We start from the raw sequence: 19,025 nt of genomic DNA, 5'->3' as shown, positions 1-19,025 counted from the left end.
ATTTAATAGAGACACTTTGTGATAAATGTTTTTATTTTGGCGGAAAAACGCTCGAAGAAGTAATATATAACAATTATCGTGTTTTTCGAGCGTATGTTGAGGTTTTAGATATTAGGCTTTAGATTTTAGGGTTTAGATATTAGGGTTTATGGGGTTTAGATATTAGGGTTTAGAAATTTAGAGTTTAGGATTGAGATTTAGGGTTTTGATTTAGGATTTAGATTGAGTTTTTAACACGCACGGTTTAGAGTTTAGGGTTTAGGGTTTAGGATTTAGGGTTTGGTGTTTTTGGTTTATGGAATAAACCTAAAACACCAAACCCTAAACCCTAAACTCTAAATCGGGCTAATTTTTACTTCACAAAACATGAAGAAGAAAAAACGTTCACATTCTTCAAGAACAATATTATCTTGAATGTTATTTTTATCGATCGTTTTTCCGCCTAAATAATAACATTCATCACGAAGTTTCTTTTCTAAATATTCATATTTTCGTGTGAACTTGATGCCGGAAAAAAAGTCCAAAAAAACGGAAAAACAAAAAATTTGCTTCCCCCCAATTGGTTACTTCCCCATTGATCTTGCCCCATATATATATATATATATATATATATATATATATATATATATATAGCTAATAATATAAAATTTTAACAATAGACGATGAAAAATTAAACAAATTATTATACATAATATGAAGAATACTTGACAAACACGAAAGGATTTAAAATTTTTGATCATTTTATTGTTGTAACTTGTGGTAGAAAACTGTAAACCTTGCTCAGAATATACAACTGATCAAAAAAATCTTAAACGTCTTCAGTTGAATCTAACTCTCACACACACAAATAAAAATACAACCCAAATAATATCATGCAAGTATAGCCACAATTTTGCGACAAAATCATCAAACATTACTTAAAAGACAAAACCACCATATCATAGCAAAAAATAAAACAAAGATGAAGTTACCTGAAGGAGAAAAACAAATAATAAGCCACAGGAGGCGACGATTGAAGGTTTCTAACCCCGCGAATTCGCGGGATTATACAACTAAAGTTTTTAAAAGGCCAAGAAAAATATATTATTATAACAACTAAATTTACAAACATCTACAAAATGCAACCATAATAATGGAATCTAAGTTTTCCATATATGCACAGTTATACCTATACTCACAGATAATTACAAATTCATTACAACCCGTGTGAGTGTTTCTCGAAACCCAGTTATATGATCAGTACCCGATGCCCATTTTGTCAATTTGCACTCTGTCGAATGAAATGCAATTTGTTAACCATCCGAGCCATTCAAAATTCATTTTTCTTCGAACGATTCTTGACTAACTCATAACTCTTAATTTAAATCTCACTTAGTAATGTTGAACCGCTCAACCGGGTCTTGCTAAATACCACTTCATTTTTGTTCTTCCACATGAAGTAACCAGCAATCCATTTGGCCGCTTGGCAAAGTTTTTCCCACCTAAAACTTACCACTTGAATAACCGATTCCAAACATCCATAATAGCAAAAAGTTAGAGAGTGTTATATCGTTTTCACATCATCATCATCACACATGAGGCATCTCACTAAATTAAAATACAGTCCTATTTGGCAAGTTCAGCTTGAACCGCCAGTCTATTACGCTTTGCTCTCCAAGCAAAAATTCTTATTTTCTGAAATTAAGATTGTTGAGAAGTGTTTCTGACCTGATTGAAGTATCACTTAAAACTTGATTATCAAATAAAAGCGTTAACATCTTGGTCTTGAAAAGTCCACCTTGACTTATAGTCCAAATCCATTTCTCTTGTTCCTGAAGACAAATTGTGACAAAGTGTAATCTCAACTAAAAAATGTTGGTATTCTACATTAGCTCGCCCTGTAGGTTCCCTGCACCATTCCCAACTACCATTTGGTGAAAGGATACGCATTGTACTAACATTTACGGAGTAATTCAATTTAATGTGCGAAAACTGTGTAACATGAAAAATAAAACCCCTTAATTGTGTAACATGGAAAATTATACACTTCATATCACCATAATGAGTAACATTGTTCCGAAGCCATGCAAAAAAATAAACAAAGGTTTCAATGACCTGAAGGAAATTCACGCCATAAGTAGGACGAATTAAGAGCGGAGCAAACTATATCTTCTCTTTTGCTTCGCGAAATTACTGGTAATACTTGATGGAATAACGACTACCCATTAGCAAAGTCGTATGACCAGCTATAAAAGTTTCCATTAATTCAATCAAAGATACCAGCCAAACTTTCAATAGTAAGTGTTCAATTGAATATTCTAAAGCTTATTGAAAAAATTCGACTTTTTCATAAACCAGTTCAATTAAATAATCTAAAGCTTATTAAAAAAATTCCAGTTTTTCATAAACCTAATCACAATATAACGTTCCTAACAGCAGTAACAATAATAAAGTACCTAACCCTACAATATAATTGGTAATTATACCTGTTTTACGGCGATGGTGTCTGGTTCTGCCGATGAAAGGCTTGAAGAAGAACGACGGCAGGAAAAATTGAAGTTCAGAGATTATGAGTAAAAATTCAGTCATTAATCCTTCATACAACCTGTAAAAATTCACCATTTCACAGCAAAAAACCACCATATCACAACAAAAAATCAAACAAATATGAAGTTACCTGATGAAGAAAATAAAACGATAAGCCACATTAGTGATGGCGACTGTTGAAGGTTTATCGCTCAAACCCTAATCTTTACCCCAAATCAAAGAATCGATTTTTAAAACCTAGAAGAACGGTAATCGTTCATCAGATTCGTTAAACCTGAAAATCAAAACAAAATATAAGAAATACTAACCCGTGATTTTCAAATGACTATTATTCAACATCAAATATTGATCCACCAAACCTACCAGTAAACGATCTTAGAAACCCAAAATGCAGAGAGTCTTGAGGAGCATAAATCTGAGCATGATTGGTGTTAATAAACTATGTTTTATAACCATGTCTGCTCAGTTTTTTCCCTTTTATCCAAAGAAATTATTGGAATTTGTTTATGTATGGCAATTCTTTAGAAAAACAAAGAGAACCAGCAACAAAAAGGGTAACTACCAAGCCTGCTTAAAAGTAACTCCAAAACCAATTTAACCACCATTACAGCTTCAAAGAATCCCCTTTTCACCATTAGATTAGCCACCTGAATCTAAATTTTATTAGTTTAATAAATCTCACTTTCATAAACGATATAATCAAAACTTGATCATAAATACTATGGAGTATTTGTATAATACCTTATTAGGAATTGGACACTGAGAAGGAGAAAGAGTAGCGAATAATTGGATTGATTGGTTCATACTTTGGCTATGATCAATATCATCATCATCATGATCAAGAGAATTCAAAGGAAGTGGCTACAGAATCACCTCACATAAACTGGTCAAACTCTTCATATCAGATGAACAAAAAAAAAGGAAACCTAATACTCCCTAATCAGAAAATTTGGCATGCCCCTTGGGTTATTAAATCTACTAACACTTTCAATCTTTTCAATTAAAATGATTAACGCGGCCAGGTATTCTCTGATGCAGGATCGTCTAGTAAAGGTGCAGATCAAAGGTGGGCCAAGGTTTACCAGCGTCGGCCCAAGAAGGTATTGGGCCTGCAAGAATTTTTAGAGCATTACCAGCTGGAAGATGGTCAGTTGGACCTTAAATATTGAATGTGACTTTCCAGGACAGCAAAGGAAAATCAAGAGGCAGAAAATTCTGGAAGAAATCTTTTCCTATTCTGGTGGATTTATTTCTTTAATAAGTTACCTTGTTTTCCTAATATTTAAACATTCCTTTGGGTTGTTTGATGATCAGTTTTTTCCTGGATTATATTTATCAAATAAAAAGTTCACATTAGTTTCTCTATTATACTGTACAAGTGATTATTTGGTATCACGAGCGCAGGTTGCAACCGAAAGAATGCAACGTGGAGGTTACCATCGAGTACCACTTCGTAGAAATGCCCATCGAGGCAACGAAGATGATCCAAGGGATGCTGAAATTGATCGGTTGAATAGAAGAATTGCTGAACTAGAGTTTAATCGTGATCATGACTTTGTGGGGAGTGATTCTGATCGCTCCAGTGATCTGTCTGATACGAATCCTTTCGCCAATGCGCCGAGAGGATTCCAAAGGGGTAATCGTGATGATCCCCTACGGAACTTGGGAGTAAAGATTGAGATTCCTGAGTTTACGGGTGTCTTGCAACCAGATGATTTTCTTGACTGGCTAAGTACGGTGGAACGCATCTTTGACTTGCGTGACGTTCCCGAGCACTTGAAGGTCAAGTTAGTCGCAATAAAGTTGAGAAAGCATGCTTCTTTGTGGTGGGATAATGTTAAAAAGAATCGAGCTTTAGCGGGGAAATCAAAAATCGAGACGTAGGAAAAGATGAAGAAGTTGTTAAAAAACAAATTTCTACCAGGAAACTATCGACAGGAAGCATTCTTGGAGTACCATGCACTTCAACAAAAGTCCTTAAGTGTTGAAGAATTGATTAGGGAGTTCGATAAGCTACGTATTCGGTGTGATTCAAATGAAGAAGAAGAGCAGTTGATTGCAAGATTTTTGGGAGCCTTAAATCCCGAAATTTCGAACGTGGTAACTTTACAACCATTTTGGTCGTTTAATGATGTTTGTAAGCTAGCTTTAAAAGTTGAGAAACAGTTAATCAGAGGCAAAACTCGAGCTCCTTTTTCACGATTTCCACCAGTTAACAAGGCTGGTCCAGTAACGTTAGATAAAGGAAAACGAGAACAACCATCGTCTAGTGTTGGTCCCAATAATAATGGTAATAACATCCGGGCTCCTCGATGTTTTAAGTGTAATGGAATGGGTCATTACTCACGTGACTGCCCAAACCAACGCACCTTTACCACGCAGGACGATCATGACGAACCAAAGTATGATACAGAAGAAGATGAAGGGGACACGAAACTAGATCAGGAGGAGTTAGTCTACCCGGATCAAGGAGAAGCGTTAGTCGTGCATCGAGCTTTGAATGCTATCCCCGTACCTACAACTGATGAACATGCTTGGTTACGAAATAATATTTTTCGAACTCGGGTCACCGCCGAGGGAAAGGTATGTAATATGATTATTGATGGTGGGAGTTGTGAGAACGTGGTGTCAAATGAGATGGTGGAAAAGTTGGGTCTAAAGGCAGAAGATCATCCTGAACCATATCAGTTGACTTGGTTAAAGAAAGGAAACCGCATAAAGGTGACGAAAAGGTGTCTTGTTAAATTCTCAATCGGGAAAAAATACAAAGATGAAGTATGGTGTGAAGTTATTCCCATGGATGCGTGTCACCTTCTTTTAGGTCGACCATGGCAATTTGATCGACGAACGAAACATGATGGTTTTAAAAACACTTACACTTTTTGTAAAGATGGTGTGCAGGTAACACTGGTCCCCTGGGATCATCGGAAACAACCACCAGAAGCAGATACATTATTTTTAAGTCGATCCGAGTTTGAGCACACGGTCAAATTAGCACCTTTGATTTTTGCATTGGTTGTTGCAGAAATAAATGAAGTTGCAGATAAGGTGTCTGACCAAGTTAAGCCACTCCTACGGCAATTTGCAGATGTTATACCCGAAGAAATTCCTCCTGGATTGCCGATAATGCGCGATGTGCAACATTGCATTGACTTGATCCCAGGTTCGTCAATACCGAATAAACCTGCATATAGGATGAACCCGGCGGAATACGAAGAACTACAAAAGCAAGTTTCTGAGTTATTGGCGAAAGGGTTAATTCGAGAAAGTATGAGTCCTTGTGCCGTTCCGGCACTTCTGGTTCCTAAACAAGGTGGAGCTTTTAGGATGTGTATCGACAGTAGAGCGGTTAACAAGATTACTATTAAGTACCGTTTTCCAATTCCTAGGTTCGATGACTTATTGGATCAGTTACACGGCGCTATTGTGTTTTCTAAAATTGACTTGAGGAGTGGCTACCACCAAATAAGAATGCGACCAGGAGATGAGTGGAAGACGGCTTTTAAGACTCGGGACGGGTTATATGAATGGATGGTTATGCCATTTGGGTTATCCAACGCACCAAGTACGTTTATGAGGTTGATGAATCAGGTCTTCAAGCCTTTTATTGGAAAATTCGTTGTTGTGTACTTTGACGATATCCTCATATATAGTTCCTCAACCGAGCAGCACTTGTCTCATCTTAAGCAAGTATTTAACACATTGAGGGATCAGAAACTTTATGCAAATGGTAAAAAATGTCACTTCCTGACATCAGAAGTGAGATTCCTCGGGTACGTTGTGTCGGGCAAGGGTATACGCATGGATGAAGGCAAGATTGAGGCTATTCTGAATTGGCCAATCCCGACAACCCTCCACGATATACGCAGTTTTCACGGGTTAGCTTCTTTTTACCGACGTTTCATAAAGAACTTTAGTACTATAATTGCTCCTGTTACAGAATGCATGAAAGGTGGGAGATATACATGGAACGATGCGGCTACAGCAGCTTTTAATGATTTAAAAGATAAGGTAACTCAAGCACCCGTGCTCGCATTACCCAATTTCGAGGAAGTTTTTCATGTTGAATGTGATGCATCCGGAGTTGGGATTGGAGGGGTTTTAAGCCAAAATAAGCGACCTGTTGCTTTCTTTAGTGAGAAACTAAATGATGCCCGACGACGATATTCAACTTACGATCGCGAATTTTATGCTATTGTTAGATGCCTTGAAGTGTGGAGGCATTACTTATTACCCGCTGAGTTTGTCCTTTACTCTGATCATGAAGCTTTAAAATACATACAGGGGCAACATAAATTAAGCGCTAGACACGCGAAATGGGTAGAATCATTACAAGCATATTCATTCGTTATTCAGCACAAAGCGGGAGCTCAAAATCAAGTCGCAGACGCCCTTAGTAGGCGCTATTCATTGATTTCCACTATGCGTATCCAGGTTTGCGGTTTTGACTCTTGGAAGTCTATGTATGCAACAGATCGTGACTTTAAAGATTTATGGGTAACATGTACTAAGGGTTCTCACCCACTGTTTAATATTAATAATGGGTATTTGTTCAAGGGGACTAGAATTTGTGTTCCAAGTGGATCTGTTAGAGAAATGGTGATTCTTGAAGGGCATGCAGGAAGTCTGGGGGGCCACTTTGGCATGAACAAAACTTTTCTACTTCTCAAGCCTAATTTTTATTGGCCGCATATGGAGCGCGATGTTAACCGAGTAGTCGCCCGATGTCGTGTTTGTCATATTGCAAAAACACAAAGTAACAATTCGGGCTTGTACATGCCGTTACCAGTACCTCTCCGACCATGGGAAGATATTAGTCTCGACTTTGTTCTCGGTCTGCCCCGTACTCAACGACAAAAGGATTCCGTGATGGTAGTTGTTGACAGGTTTTCCAAGATGGCCCATTTTATTGCTTGTGTAAAAACATTTGATGCAAGTCAGATTGCTCGGCTTTATTTCTCGGAGATTGTTCGTTTACATGGTATACCGAAGACTTTGACGTCGGATCGAGATGTAAAATTTGTAAGTCACTTTTGGCGAACATTATGGGCGCGAGTTGGGTCAAAGTTGCAATTTAGTAGCTCACATCACCCGCAAACGGATGGTCAAACGGAGGTTGTTAATCGTAGCTTGGGTAATCTTTTGAGAAGTTTAGTTGGAGACCATCCGAAGCAATGGGATCTCGTATTACCCCAGGCAGAATTTGCGTACAATCGGTCCACTAATCGTACTACGGGGAAAAGTCCGTTTGAGATTGTGTATGGCATGAATCCGGCTACCCCACTTGACTTTCATCCTGAGCCGGTGCGTGATGTACCAAGTACAGAAGGTTTAGAACATGCGGCTAATGTAAAGAATTTGCATGAGCAGGTGCGTGATAAAATAATCCGCCAAAATAATGCATATAAATCTCGTGTGGACAAACATCGGAAAAAAGTTGTTTATAATGTTGGGGATCTTGTATGGATCCATCTTCGCAAAGAGCGGTTTCCTGCAGGACGTTTCGGAAAGTTAAAACCTCGGGCGGATGGTCCCTTTCGGGTGTTAGCCCGTGTTAATGATAATGCATATAAGATTGAGCTACCAGGCCATTACAATGTGTCGGCCACTTTCAATGTTGCTGATTTGTCCCCGTATATTGATGAACGTGACGATGACTTAGACTCGTGGACGAGTCTTTCCGACGAAGGAGGGAATGATGCAGGATCGTCTAGTAAAGGTGCAGATCAAAGGTGGGCCAAGGTTTACCAGCGTCGGCCCAAGAAGGTATTGGGCCTGCAAGAATTTTTAGAGCATTACCAGCTGGAAGATGGTCAGTTGGACCTTAAATATTGAATGTGACTTTCCAGGACAGCAAAGGAAAATCAAGAGGCAGAAAATTCTGGAAGAAATCTTTTCCTATTCTGGTGGATTTATTTCTTTAATAAGTTACCTTGTTTTCCTAATATTTAAACATTCCTTTGGGTTGTTTGATGATCAGTTTTTTCCTGGATTATATTTATCAAATAAAAAGTTCACATTAGTTTCTCTATTATACTGTACAAGTGATTATTCTCATTTTGATCAGTTTCTTCCAAGACGTGGCCAATGTATCATCCATACCGCTACGTTCCTGATCTAAAGTCCAATCACTATCATTTTCAACCTATGATGCTTACTGTGTAGAACAATTCAAGCTGGCGTGAGGATTGAATCTACGGTGATACAGCCCGCTGCAAGGTAAATCAACATTGTTAGCTAACATACTCATTAGTAATAAAGACCACGAGTACATATATGTTGAATACAACTATCAAATTTGACAATAAACATGGGTTGTGAAAATTTACTGAGGTGGACCATAGTTTTAATTAGCATCAGTTATCTGATGAAGTACAGAAGATATTCGGTGAGCAAAACATCAATATTAATAACGTTATCGTTATCGAACATCAAGCTAAAATCAATAAGCTAAAATATGAATGTTAAACCGATGAGAACTGTAATTCTTAACTAAGAAAAATTCTTCAACAAAAAAATTGGTCAACAACTTACATCGTTAAGATCTCGTAATGGTATCGTTTCAATTTACCCTTTACAAATTATTGTACCGAATCAAGCATGTACCCGGGTTTTCATGAATAAGTACTGTAATATCGAAGACATGAAATATCATCAAATAGCTCAACAGATTGTGTTATTGTTATTGAGCTGAGATAAAAAAACAGAGTTCCCATTTTAGAGTGGTACTGTTCGGTGTATTAAATATTAGTACAACTAACATATAAATATAAACTGAATTTTAAATTGAAAAAAAGTATAGCCACTTCAAAGATTTATGCAATGGTTGTTGATTGACACATTGTAAAGCAGCAATAAAACATAATAGAGAGTATATATGACGAATTACCAATCATACTCATATGTTGAATTTCAGAGTTAAGAAGGTCATCATCATCATTCTTTCTTACAGCTGTTACGGAAGGCATGCTAAACATCTATGAACTACATAGTGAATTGAACCTGCATAATAATCAAAATAATAGCCAACATTAGTCTAGAATTTAAACGTTCGTGTGCTTTAGAATTAGTTCCAGTCACACAGACATTGGTGAGTAAACAATGTATCAAATCCAAACATTACCTTGTATCTATTTGGTCGAAATGCTATAATGTTGTTCTGATCTTATAGAACTATATAACATTTTTTCTTTTAATTGTTGAAGTTGTGGTGTGACCGGTGATGACGAAGACAAACCTGAATTAGTGTTCAATAATAAGCGACTTTGATATTAATTGATTATAAAATTGATTATATTATATAAATCGGAATGCGCAAAATACATATATTAAATAATATTAGACGTCATATTGTTATATCACAGTGAGAGAATACATTACTTACAAATGGTATTATCATTCAAAACTGAACACCTAGCACGTTTGACAATCACAGCTCACATTAGGTAATGGGCGATGTCCTGCAAACAGTAACATAGATGTGAGTATGATATATAACTGTTTAATAAATATAGGCTGCATTTTATTCTATTATAATTTTAATTGGTTACATAATCTATCTTATGATTTACTACGTTCATTCACATCAAGTGGTTAAAGTTACCAATCTTAACCCCTCTAAACTCATCAGTTAGTTCTCAAAAGATTCAATAAGAGCCTCTCTAGACCCTTAACTCTAGAGTTGACTGCATATATTTTTCTTAATCCTTTTGGTTTTTGACACAATACATTCATTGAATTTGTCATCTTCGTTCTATCCTGGATTCACGACAATTCCTTTACAACTTCTCTCATAAATTTACAACAGTCAAAAAACAATTCATGGGAAATATTATTTATAAAGTTCGATCAGGCATTTTATCAAACACCTGGCGCACATCATATCACACTGTTTTATTTATTCACAGAAGCTACAATTGTTAAACCCATTAACAACCTCAATTGAGTTATCCAGTGAACAATTATCAGCGACGTATATTTAATAATAACTCAGTCACTAATATGGTTGACAAATAGATAAAAAAAAAAAAGATGATTGAATAAGACAGAAAATCTTAATATCTTAACTGAATATCAATATCAAGTAGAACGTATTAATGTGGTTATCTGATTTGTGTTTCCGGTTGATCTGAATTGGTAAAGGTTACCAATTTATGACGAAATATGTAGGTCGTAGCTTAATTAGCCGGATTGCAATTTGAGATCGATGGATCAGAGGAGATTTTGATATATCACGTGAATCGATTTCTGATTCACTCTGATTGATTCACGATCTATATGATCCCGATTTCATCTTAGAGAGCAGATCCCGAATTGATTTTAGAGAGATGGATGGAAGTATGGAACCCCTAATTGCCGTCTGCATACCCGTGTGATTTTGTGTGTAGAAGGGTAATCAGGAGATTTTAAGTCTGTATTGTATACTTATCACGTGATTTAGAGATTATGGGGTGATGGATGGATGAGATTAAATCATCATATCATAATGGATGGCTAAGATTGATTTTTGAATGGAGATATCATGCATTAAGCACTTTGTTATTAGTGTAAGAGAGAAGAGAGATCGGGGCTCTTGAAACGACCTCAAAACGTAACACGAGAAAACGCACGTTTTTTATATATATATATAAAACAGTAGCCTGTCTGACCATATGCGCAGCGCGCATATGGGTGCGCGGCGCACACTAAAGCGTAAAACAAATTCAAAAATTGACAACTAGGCAGACCACCAGCAACAGGCCATTTGCGTGGCGCGCAGGCCAAAGTGAGACGCGCTTTAAATCTGGAAAATAGATTCAGCCCATTTTAAACATGACGTACCTTTTTCACCCCAAACCGAGTTTCGTTAACCCCACACCAAAAGCAACGATTTTCAAATATTAAATAGCCGGGTTTTAATCGACGAAAGTATATTACGACCCTCGGGACTCCAACGACCCATGAATACAAGACGTGACTAATTCGACCCATTTATATATTCAGACGGATTAGGACTCTACAACCCAACCCGATACCTGGGGACTACCAAATCCCCAACCCGCGTTCAAGTAACCAAAAGCTAAACCTCCAAGCTTAAGCAACGTCTATTAACCCTAGTCTAGCAACTAGGTAACTCCGCATCAACGATACCTATAAAAAGGTAAACAACGAGAGGGTTAAGCATAAAACTTAGTGAATGCAATAATTATACATATACATATATAATCTACTTATTTGCAAACACTTACACAAATACCGCATACGAGCTAGCAATTCAACAACTATACAATCACAATGCATAAACTAAATATCCGCAATTCACAATAAGCTAGCATCACCAATAGCATATAGTTTACAATTTAATATGCTAATACAAAACTCACACAACCATGGTTAACCAATCGTACAAGGGAATGGTGCTCGCGAAAGACCATCGGTGTTCATAACATCCGTTAGCGTACTTAACACGTCGTATCACTAACCCCACGGGTGATGTCTTAACACGTCGACACTTTGCCCATCTTACTTTTTGGAGTGGTGTCTTAACACTTCGACACTTCACCCCTCATATTCCCCTGAGTGGTATCTTAACACGTCGACACTTCACTCGTCACGTGAAATGTGGTGTCTTAACACGTCGACACTTCACATCCCATGCTACTCAAGTAAATACATTACATACATAAACATATAATTATTTCACTCACCTTAAAATGTCCGCACAAGTCATGTATGTAAATCGCCTCCAAACGCAACCGAGCAAACCTTTACCTATAATACACATATATGTACAATACACATAAATACACATTCTTTAAACGAGAATTTACACCAACACCCTTAACCAAGGGTTCCTAGCTCATAACCACCCACCCATTTAGACCCCTAAAATGGACTTTACCAATTACCACTATGGGTGGTAATTCCGACCCATTCAAACAAGCACAAACTAACACTAATTGTACTTGACCTTACAAAATCAACCCATAAGTGCAACTTGACCCAAATTGCACTTAACCACTAAAACAAGTCAAGTTCGACCCATAAGCACCATTTGTGACGCCCCGTACAAAATCAACGTGTACGGATCATCAACAATAGGATCATTACAAGGTCAAACACTATATGCTATTTCAAAAGAAGTTTGCATTCATAAGGAAAGGTGATGTCTTAACCAACATAAAATGTTTTACAACGAAAGTATGCTTCTATGAATAGAAGCAATTAATAATAGTACGTGACCCAATGGTCGTTACGAATACGTTGTTCAAAAATAATAAAGTTTGTGAATGCAAGATAAACGTTTCATGCGAAGACATCTCTAACACAAGCAGCGGGTGTCTACAGCAAGACTACAACAGCGGAAGCAAACAAACCTTAAGCACCTGAGAAAAACATGCTTAAAAACGTCAACACAAAGGTTGGTGAGCTATAGTTTAAGTATAACAGTAATGTAAGGTAGGCCACGAGATTTCAGTGTTTCAAAACAGTATGAAAAGTATATGTATAACCGTGGGCACTTGGTAACTAACTTAACGTAAATAACACCCCCTAAAAGTACACTTGGCGAGTGCATAAGTTTACGAAGTATTAAACACCCGTTAAATGCTAGCGCTACTAGCCCGAGTGGGGATGTCAAACCCTATGGATCCATATCTAAGATTCGCATTCACCGGTTCAAAGACCAATGACTAAATGTTACCGAGCTAAGGGGAAAGTTTATGTCGTTGTATAACCCACACATATATAAAGTTTAAGTACTCGCGCCTAGTATGTAAAACGTAAAATGCGCATGTATTCTCAGTTCCCAAAATAGTTTAAGTAAAAAGGGATGCTATAACTCATAGTGAAAGGTAGTAAAGTCGATTCGGGAAAGTAAGCAAGTAGTTGGTCCGGAAGGTCCTCAACCTAAGTCAAAAGTTACTAAGTTAGTAAATCGTTCCCAAAGGTTTAAAAGTATGTAAATTAGGTCTTAAGTATCATCATCATTCATCATTAATCAAAAAGTGTAAAGTAAGTTTCAATCAAGAATAGAGTTTGAAATAAAGGCTGACTTCGTTCAGTCGCCACGACCTCTATACAAACTGAAATGAGGTGAGAACAGTGGCCATGGCTCCGTATATGAGTCCCTAGAGGTTGACCAATTTCCAGAACCAAACTCGTCTTCGTTTGACTGTGGCGACGGTTTAAGTGCGAGTAGGTCAGAAATTTCAGCACAACGTTAAAAGGGTGTAGTGACTTTCGGAAGGCCATAAATCCTAAACCGTAACTCGAGGTCTAAACGGAAAATCATCTACTCGAACCAAACTAGCTGGAAATCAACTTTTCCAGTAGCCCAGGTTACTGATCAGACCCGGAAAATAGTAGGTAAGGTGCTCCGGTGGGTTCTTGGTGCTTGATGCTCATCACGGTTCTCATCCTTGATGCTTATACCTTCAAGTGTACAACTCGTTGATGTGTTTGCATCATCTTAACCAAGTTTTGACCATCATAACACTAGTGTAATGTAAGACACAAATATTTCATCGTACATATGTGTAAATAGGATGCTTGAGTGTGGGTTTCATTTTATATAATTTAAAAGAAGAAGAAATCTGACCTGGGCATTTTGCGTGCCGCGCAGGCTTTTGGCGCGCCGCGCCGATGGTCTGTGACAGCTCACTTCCTTTTTTTTAGATATTTAGAAGGGCTTTTTGGTAAAATCACATGGGACCCGAATTAAAGGCTCTAGACCAGTTGGTGGAGCCTCATTTACTCCATTTTCATCTACTTCAACCTCATCCATTTAATTTCTAGAGAGAGTGAGTTTCCTAGAGTGAGAGAGCTCAAAATAAGGAAGAAGAAGGTTGAATCGGGTCTAAGTGCAAGCATTAAAGTTGTTCATCTATCCTCTAGCTACGTTTTGGTTGTAGTAGTATGCTCTAATCTTGATTTCCTTAATTAATTTTGTTAAGGGTTAGGGTTTGGGTTAATGATGAACTTAAAACCCAATTGTTAGTGATTTGGGGGTTTTTGGGTGAATTTGGGTCATGAGACTCAAAAATGACTAACCTAGGGTTTTCAAAGTGTTAATTGATGTTTATGAACTTAAATAGGTTAGTTAATTACTAGCACACATATATATAAGTAAATGGGTGTTATGTGGGTTAGTGGATGACCCGAAATGGGTATGTCGACTTTAAAATGGTCAAATGGGTCATAATGGACCTAAGTTGGTTAATGTTTGTGAATGATGCATAAGCTTTAGGTTGAAAGGTGTTTTAAGGCCTAACTTGGCTAATTCTAGGGTTTTGGCGAAAAATGACCCAATCTTAGCGTTAAGTGTCCAAATGGGTCAAAATGACCTAGTAATGGTAAGTGTTGTGAGTTTGACCAACTTGAATGAATGATTGATTATATGTACATTGTAATAGGTGCGTTACCTTGAAGTTTCAAGCTTGGGTTATTGATTCACCGAAGGCGTAAGGTGAGTGGAATTATTATATGTGTAGGTATATAATGTATCTATTTGTTGTAGCGTGAGATGTGAAGTGTCGAGGTGTTAAGACACCACGTTTCACGTGACGAGTGAAGCATCGAGGTGTTGAGATGCCACTCGAGGTGAAGCATCAAGGTGTTAAGATGCCACCTAGGAGTGAAGTGTCGAGGTGTTAAGACGCCACTCCATAATAAAGGGTAAAGTGTCGAGGTGTTAAGACGCCACCCGAGGGTGAAGTATCGAGGTGTTAAGATGCCACCCGGGGGTTAGTGATATGAGGTGCTAAGTACACTAATGGACGTTATGAACTCCGATGGCCTTTCGCGAGCACCATTCCCTTGTACGATTGGTTAACCATGGTTATTTGTGTTGTAAGAGAAATCATATTATATTGTTCGAGTTATATATATCTATGCGTTGTTATGCTAGCTCGTGGTATTGGAGGTTGGTAGCCTCGTATTGATGATAAGCTAACTGTGTTGCTAGCATGTATTCGGTGTGTGTATTGAGTGTTTGCAAGTAGGTATATTATATATGTATGTGTATATTTATTGCATTCACTAAGCGTTAGCTTACCCTCTCGTTGTTTATCTTTTTATAGGCTCCGGTGTGCACAAGGGTAAGGGCGTTATTTTGGATTAGAGATCCCGCTTTGTTGTTGGGGGACGCTTTTTGGATGTGTTATGATGTGCGCAGAGGTGTATATGAAATAGCTTATATTTTATGTGATGACCCAGAAATTTCGACTAAATTTAAACTTAATCTTTGTATGATTAACATTTCCGACACGATAAGCAAAGTCTGTAAAACTGAATCTCAAAATTTTTGAATTACTTTTATATATTTAAATACCCTTCGGTTGTTTTCGACGATTCGCGAACAATTATATGTAAATAGATACATATATACTATAACATGAAAAGGTAACAATGTATTAATTGTTTGATACCGTACATTAAACTTATTGGTTTAAATATCTATTTGAATGTATATGATAAGTTGAAATATTTATTATTAAAATTTATTTATAAATAACTTTCAATGTGTATTTAAAAAAAACTGATTTATATATATTAAAAAGATATATACATATATATAATTTCAAGTTATTTAGTAAACGATAGTAACATTTCAAATTGCTACAGTACCCAAAATGCTACAGTGTTTTTGAAAATCACTATTTGCTACAGTGAAATTGACTTTGCTACAGTGAATTACTACAGTAAAAATTGACTTTGCTACAGTAACTTTGCTACAGTGGTATATTTTATGGATGATTTAAGACTATATTTTGACAAAGGTACGATTCACGAAACGTAAAGTACAAGTTTTCTCAGCGTACGAAAGGGCGTTCGAAAAACCGGAACCGGGACATAAGTCGAGTGACAACGTACGACTTATCGGAATAAAAATTACAAGTCAACTATGCACGTGAATTTAATATAATATATAATTAATTAATTTAAATTATATATATTATATTTATATTTTTATATTATGTCGACAAGCTAGGAGCCAAAACAATGTGAGCTGTCCCTGGTCCTCATGCGAGTCGCATGGCCAGAAGGCCATTTCCATGCGAGTCGCATGACTCCAGATTCCAGGCCAGGTACTATAAATTCAGGTGTTTTGCTCGAATAAAAAAAAATCAAAACACACATACACAAATATATATTACTCCGTATAATATTTATTATTATTATTATTATTATTATTATTATTATTACTATTAAGATTATTATTAATCTTATTAATCTTATTATTAGTATTATTATTTTTGCAATACAAAAATAATAATGTACATAAAATATTACGACGGAGTACTGTCCAAGTAATTTTCAAAACGAGTTTCCGAGCGAGCTAGAGCTAAGGAAAATATGGGTTATTGCCAAGGAGGTTATGGGTAATGTTCGGGGGTATTTTTTTGAATCAAACCTCGTGTTTATTATCTCCGATACGTCTACATGCTTTCCTACAATATTGTATATCAATATTAAACAGTGAGTTTCATATGATCCCTTTTACTCTCTACATTTTTGGGCTGAGAATACATGCAAATGCTTTATTAACCGATATACAATATTTATATGTGTGAGTTTCATTGCTTCCTTTTTAATTGCTTTTGCAATATATATTTTTGGGCTGAGAATACATGCAATTTATTTTAAACGCAATGGATACAAGTACATACTTAATTCTACACCGAGTTTGAACCGAAAATCCCTTAGCTTTGGTAACTAGTAACTGCCGGTTATAAGAACTGGTGGGCGCGAGTAGTAGTATATGGATCCATAGGGCTTGACATCCCCGTCCGAGCTAGAGCGCTAGCCTTTTAACGGACGTATGCTATTTGAGAAGCGTACACGTTGGTTTGCGTGTATTATTTAGATGATTATACAAAGGGTACAAATTATATATACGTTAAAGTTTAGTTACCAGGGTGCTCAATTTTGTAGAACCAATTGATAAACGTTTCGGATGAAACAACTGAAATCTTGTGGTCCACCTTTTATGTTAAAACATATTGATAAACGTTTTGAATAAAATAACTGAACTTTTGTAATCCATATTGATATACGGATTATGTGTAATATTAAAACTATGAACTCACCAACCTTTGTGTTGATATTTGAAGCATGTTTATTCTCAGGTTCCCTAGAAGTCTTCCGCTGTTTGCTTAGATGTTAGACAAGCTATGTGCATGGAGTCTTACATGACATATTTTCAAGGAAACGTTGCATTCACCAAATCATCACCATGTATCTTATTTTGACTGCATTGTCAACGGAAATACTGTTGTAAACTATTATTTATGGTGATTGTCTATATGTAAAAATCATCATATGTCGAAAACCTTTGATTTAAATATTCATTTATGGTGCGCCTTTTCAAAAGAATGCAATGTTTACAAAACGTATCATATAGAGGTCAAATACCTCGCAATGAAATCAATTAATGACGTGTTCGTCCATATGGATTTGGAGCAGTAACTTTGCTACAGTGGTATATTTTATGGATGATTTAAGACTATATTTTGACAAAGGTACGATTCACGAAACGTAAAGTACAAGTTTTCTCAGCGTACGAAAGGGCGTTCGAAAAACCGGAACCGGGACATAAGTCGAGTGACAACGTACGACTTATCGGAATAAAAATTACAAGTCAACTATGCACGTGAATTTAATATAATATATAATTAATTAATTTAAATTATATATATTATATTTATATTTTTATATTATGTCGACAAGCTAGGAGCCAAAACAATGTGAGCTGTCCCTGGTCCTCATGCGAGTCGCATGGCCAGAAGGCCATTTCCATGCGAGTCGCATGACTCCAGATTCCAGGCCAGGTACTATAAATTCAGGTGTTTTGCTCGAATAAAAAAAAATCAAAACACACATACACAAATATATATTACTCCGTATAATATTTATTATTATTATTATTATTATTATTATTATTATTATTACTATTAAGATTATTATTAATCTTATTAATCTTATTATTAGTATTATTATTTTTGCAATACAAAAATAATAATGTACATAAAATATTACGACGGAGTACTGTCCAAGTAATTTTCAAAACGAGTTTCCGAGCGAGCTAGAGCTAAGGAAAATATGGGTTATTGCCAAGGAGGTTATGGGTAATGTTCGGGGGTATTTTTTTGAATCAAACCTCGTGTTTATTATCTCCGATACGTCTACATGCTTTCCTACAATATTGTATATCAATATTAAACAGTGAGTTTCATATGATCCCTTTTACTCTCTACATTTTTGGGCTGAGAATACATGCAAATGCTTTATTAACCGATATACAATATTTATATGTGTGAGTTTCATTGCTTCCTTTTTAATTGCTTTTGCAATATATATTTTTGGGCTGAGAATACATGCAATTTATTTTAAACGCAATGGATACAAGTACATACTTAATTCTACACCGAGTTTGAACCGAAAATCCCTTAGCTTTGGTAACTAGTAACTGCCGGTTATAAGAACTGGTGGGCGCGAGTAGTAGTATATGGATCCATAGG

The 19,025-nt window shown here is 36.5% G+C and overlaps 2 long non-coding RNA genes across 5 annotated transcripts; both read right to left on the bottom strand.

The window, feature by feature from the left end:
* Nucleotides 1–917: 917 nt before the first annotated feature.
* On the bottom strand, nucleotides 918–3,550 carry LOC139866129 (uncharacterized). 4 transcript variants are annotated; one of them, XR_011765271.1, is made up of 5 exons: nucleotides 3,268–3,550; nucleotides 2,835–3,179; nucleotides 2,657–2,763; nucleotides 2,466–2,584; nucleotides 918–1,811 (listed from the first exon to the last, which is right to left on the bottom strand). It is a non-coding gene; the product is annotated as an uncharacterized lncRNA (long non-coding RNA). The 4 variants fall into 4 exon arrangements; XR_011765269.1 differs by having other exon boundaries at nucleotides 2,657–2,800; nucleotides 2,890–3,179; XR_011765268.1 differs by having other exon boundaries at nucleotides 2,466–2,800; nucleotides 2,890–3,179.
* Nucleotides 3,551–8,582: 5,032 nt separating this feature from the next.
* On the bottom strand, nucleotides 8,583–9,989 carry LOC139866130 (uncharacterized). Its single transcript, XR_011765272.1, has 5 exons — nucleotides 9,911–9,989; nucleotides 9,650–9,763; nucleotides 9,416–9,528; nucleotides 9,061–9,153; nucleotides 8,583–8,738 (listed from the first exon to the last, which is right to left on the bottom strand). It is a non-coding gene; the product is annotated as an uncharacterized lncRNA (long non-coding RNA).
* Nucleotides 9,990–19,025: the final 9,036 nt, after the last annotated feature.

This window comes from Rutidosis leptorrhynchoides, chromosome 9 (assembly GCF_046630445.1).
Source record: "Rutidosis leptorrhynchoides isolate AG116_Rl617_1_P2 chromosome 9, CSIRO_AGI_Rlap_v1, whole genome shotgun sequence".
Lineage (NCBI taxonomy): Eukaryota > Viridiplantae > Streptophyta > Magnoliopsida > Asterales > Asteraceae > Rutidosis > Rutidosis leptorrhynchoides.
Note: the sequence above shows the minus strand (reverse complement) of the source record. Positions and strands in the feature narration are given on the sequence as shown.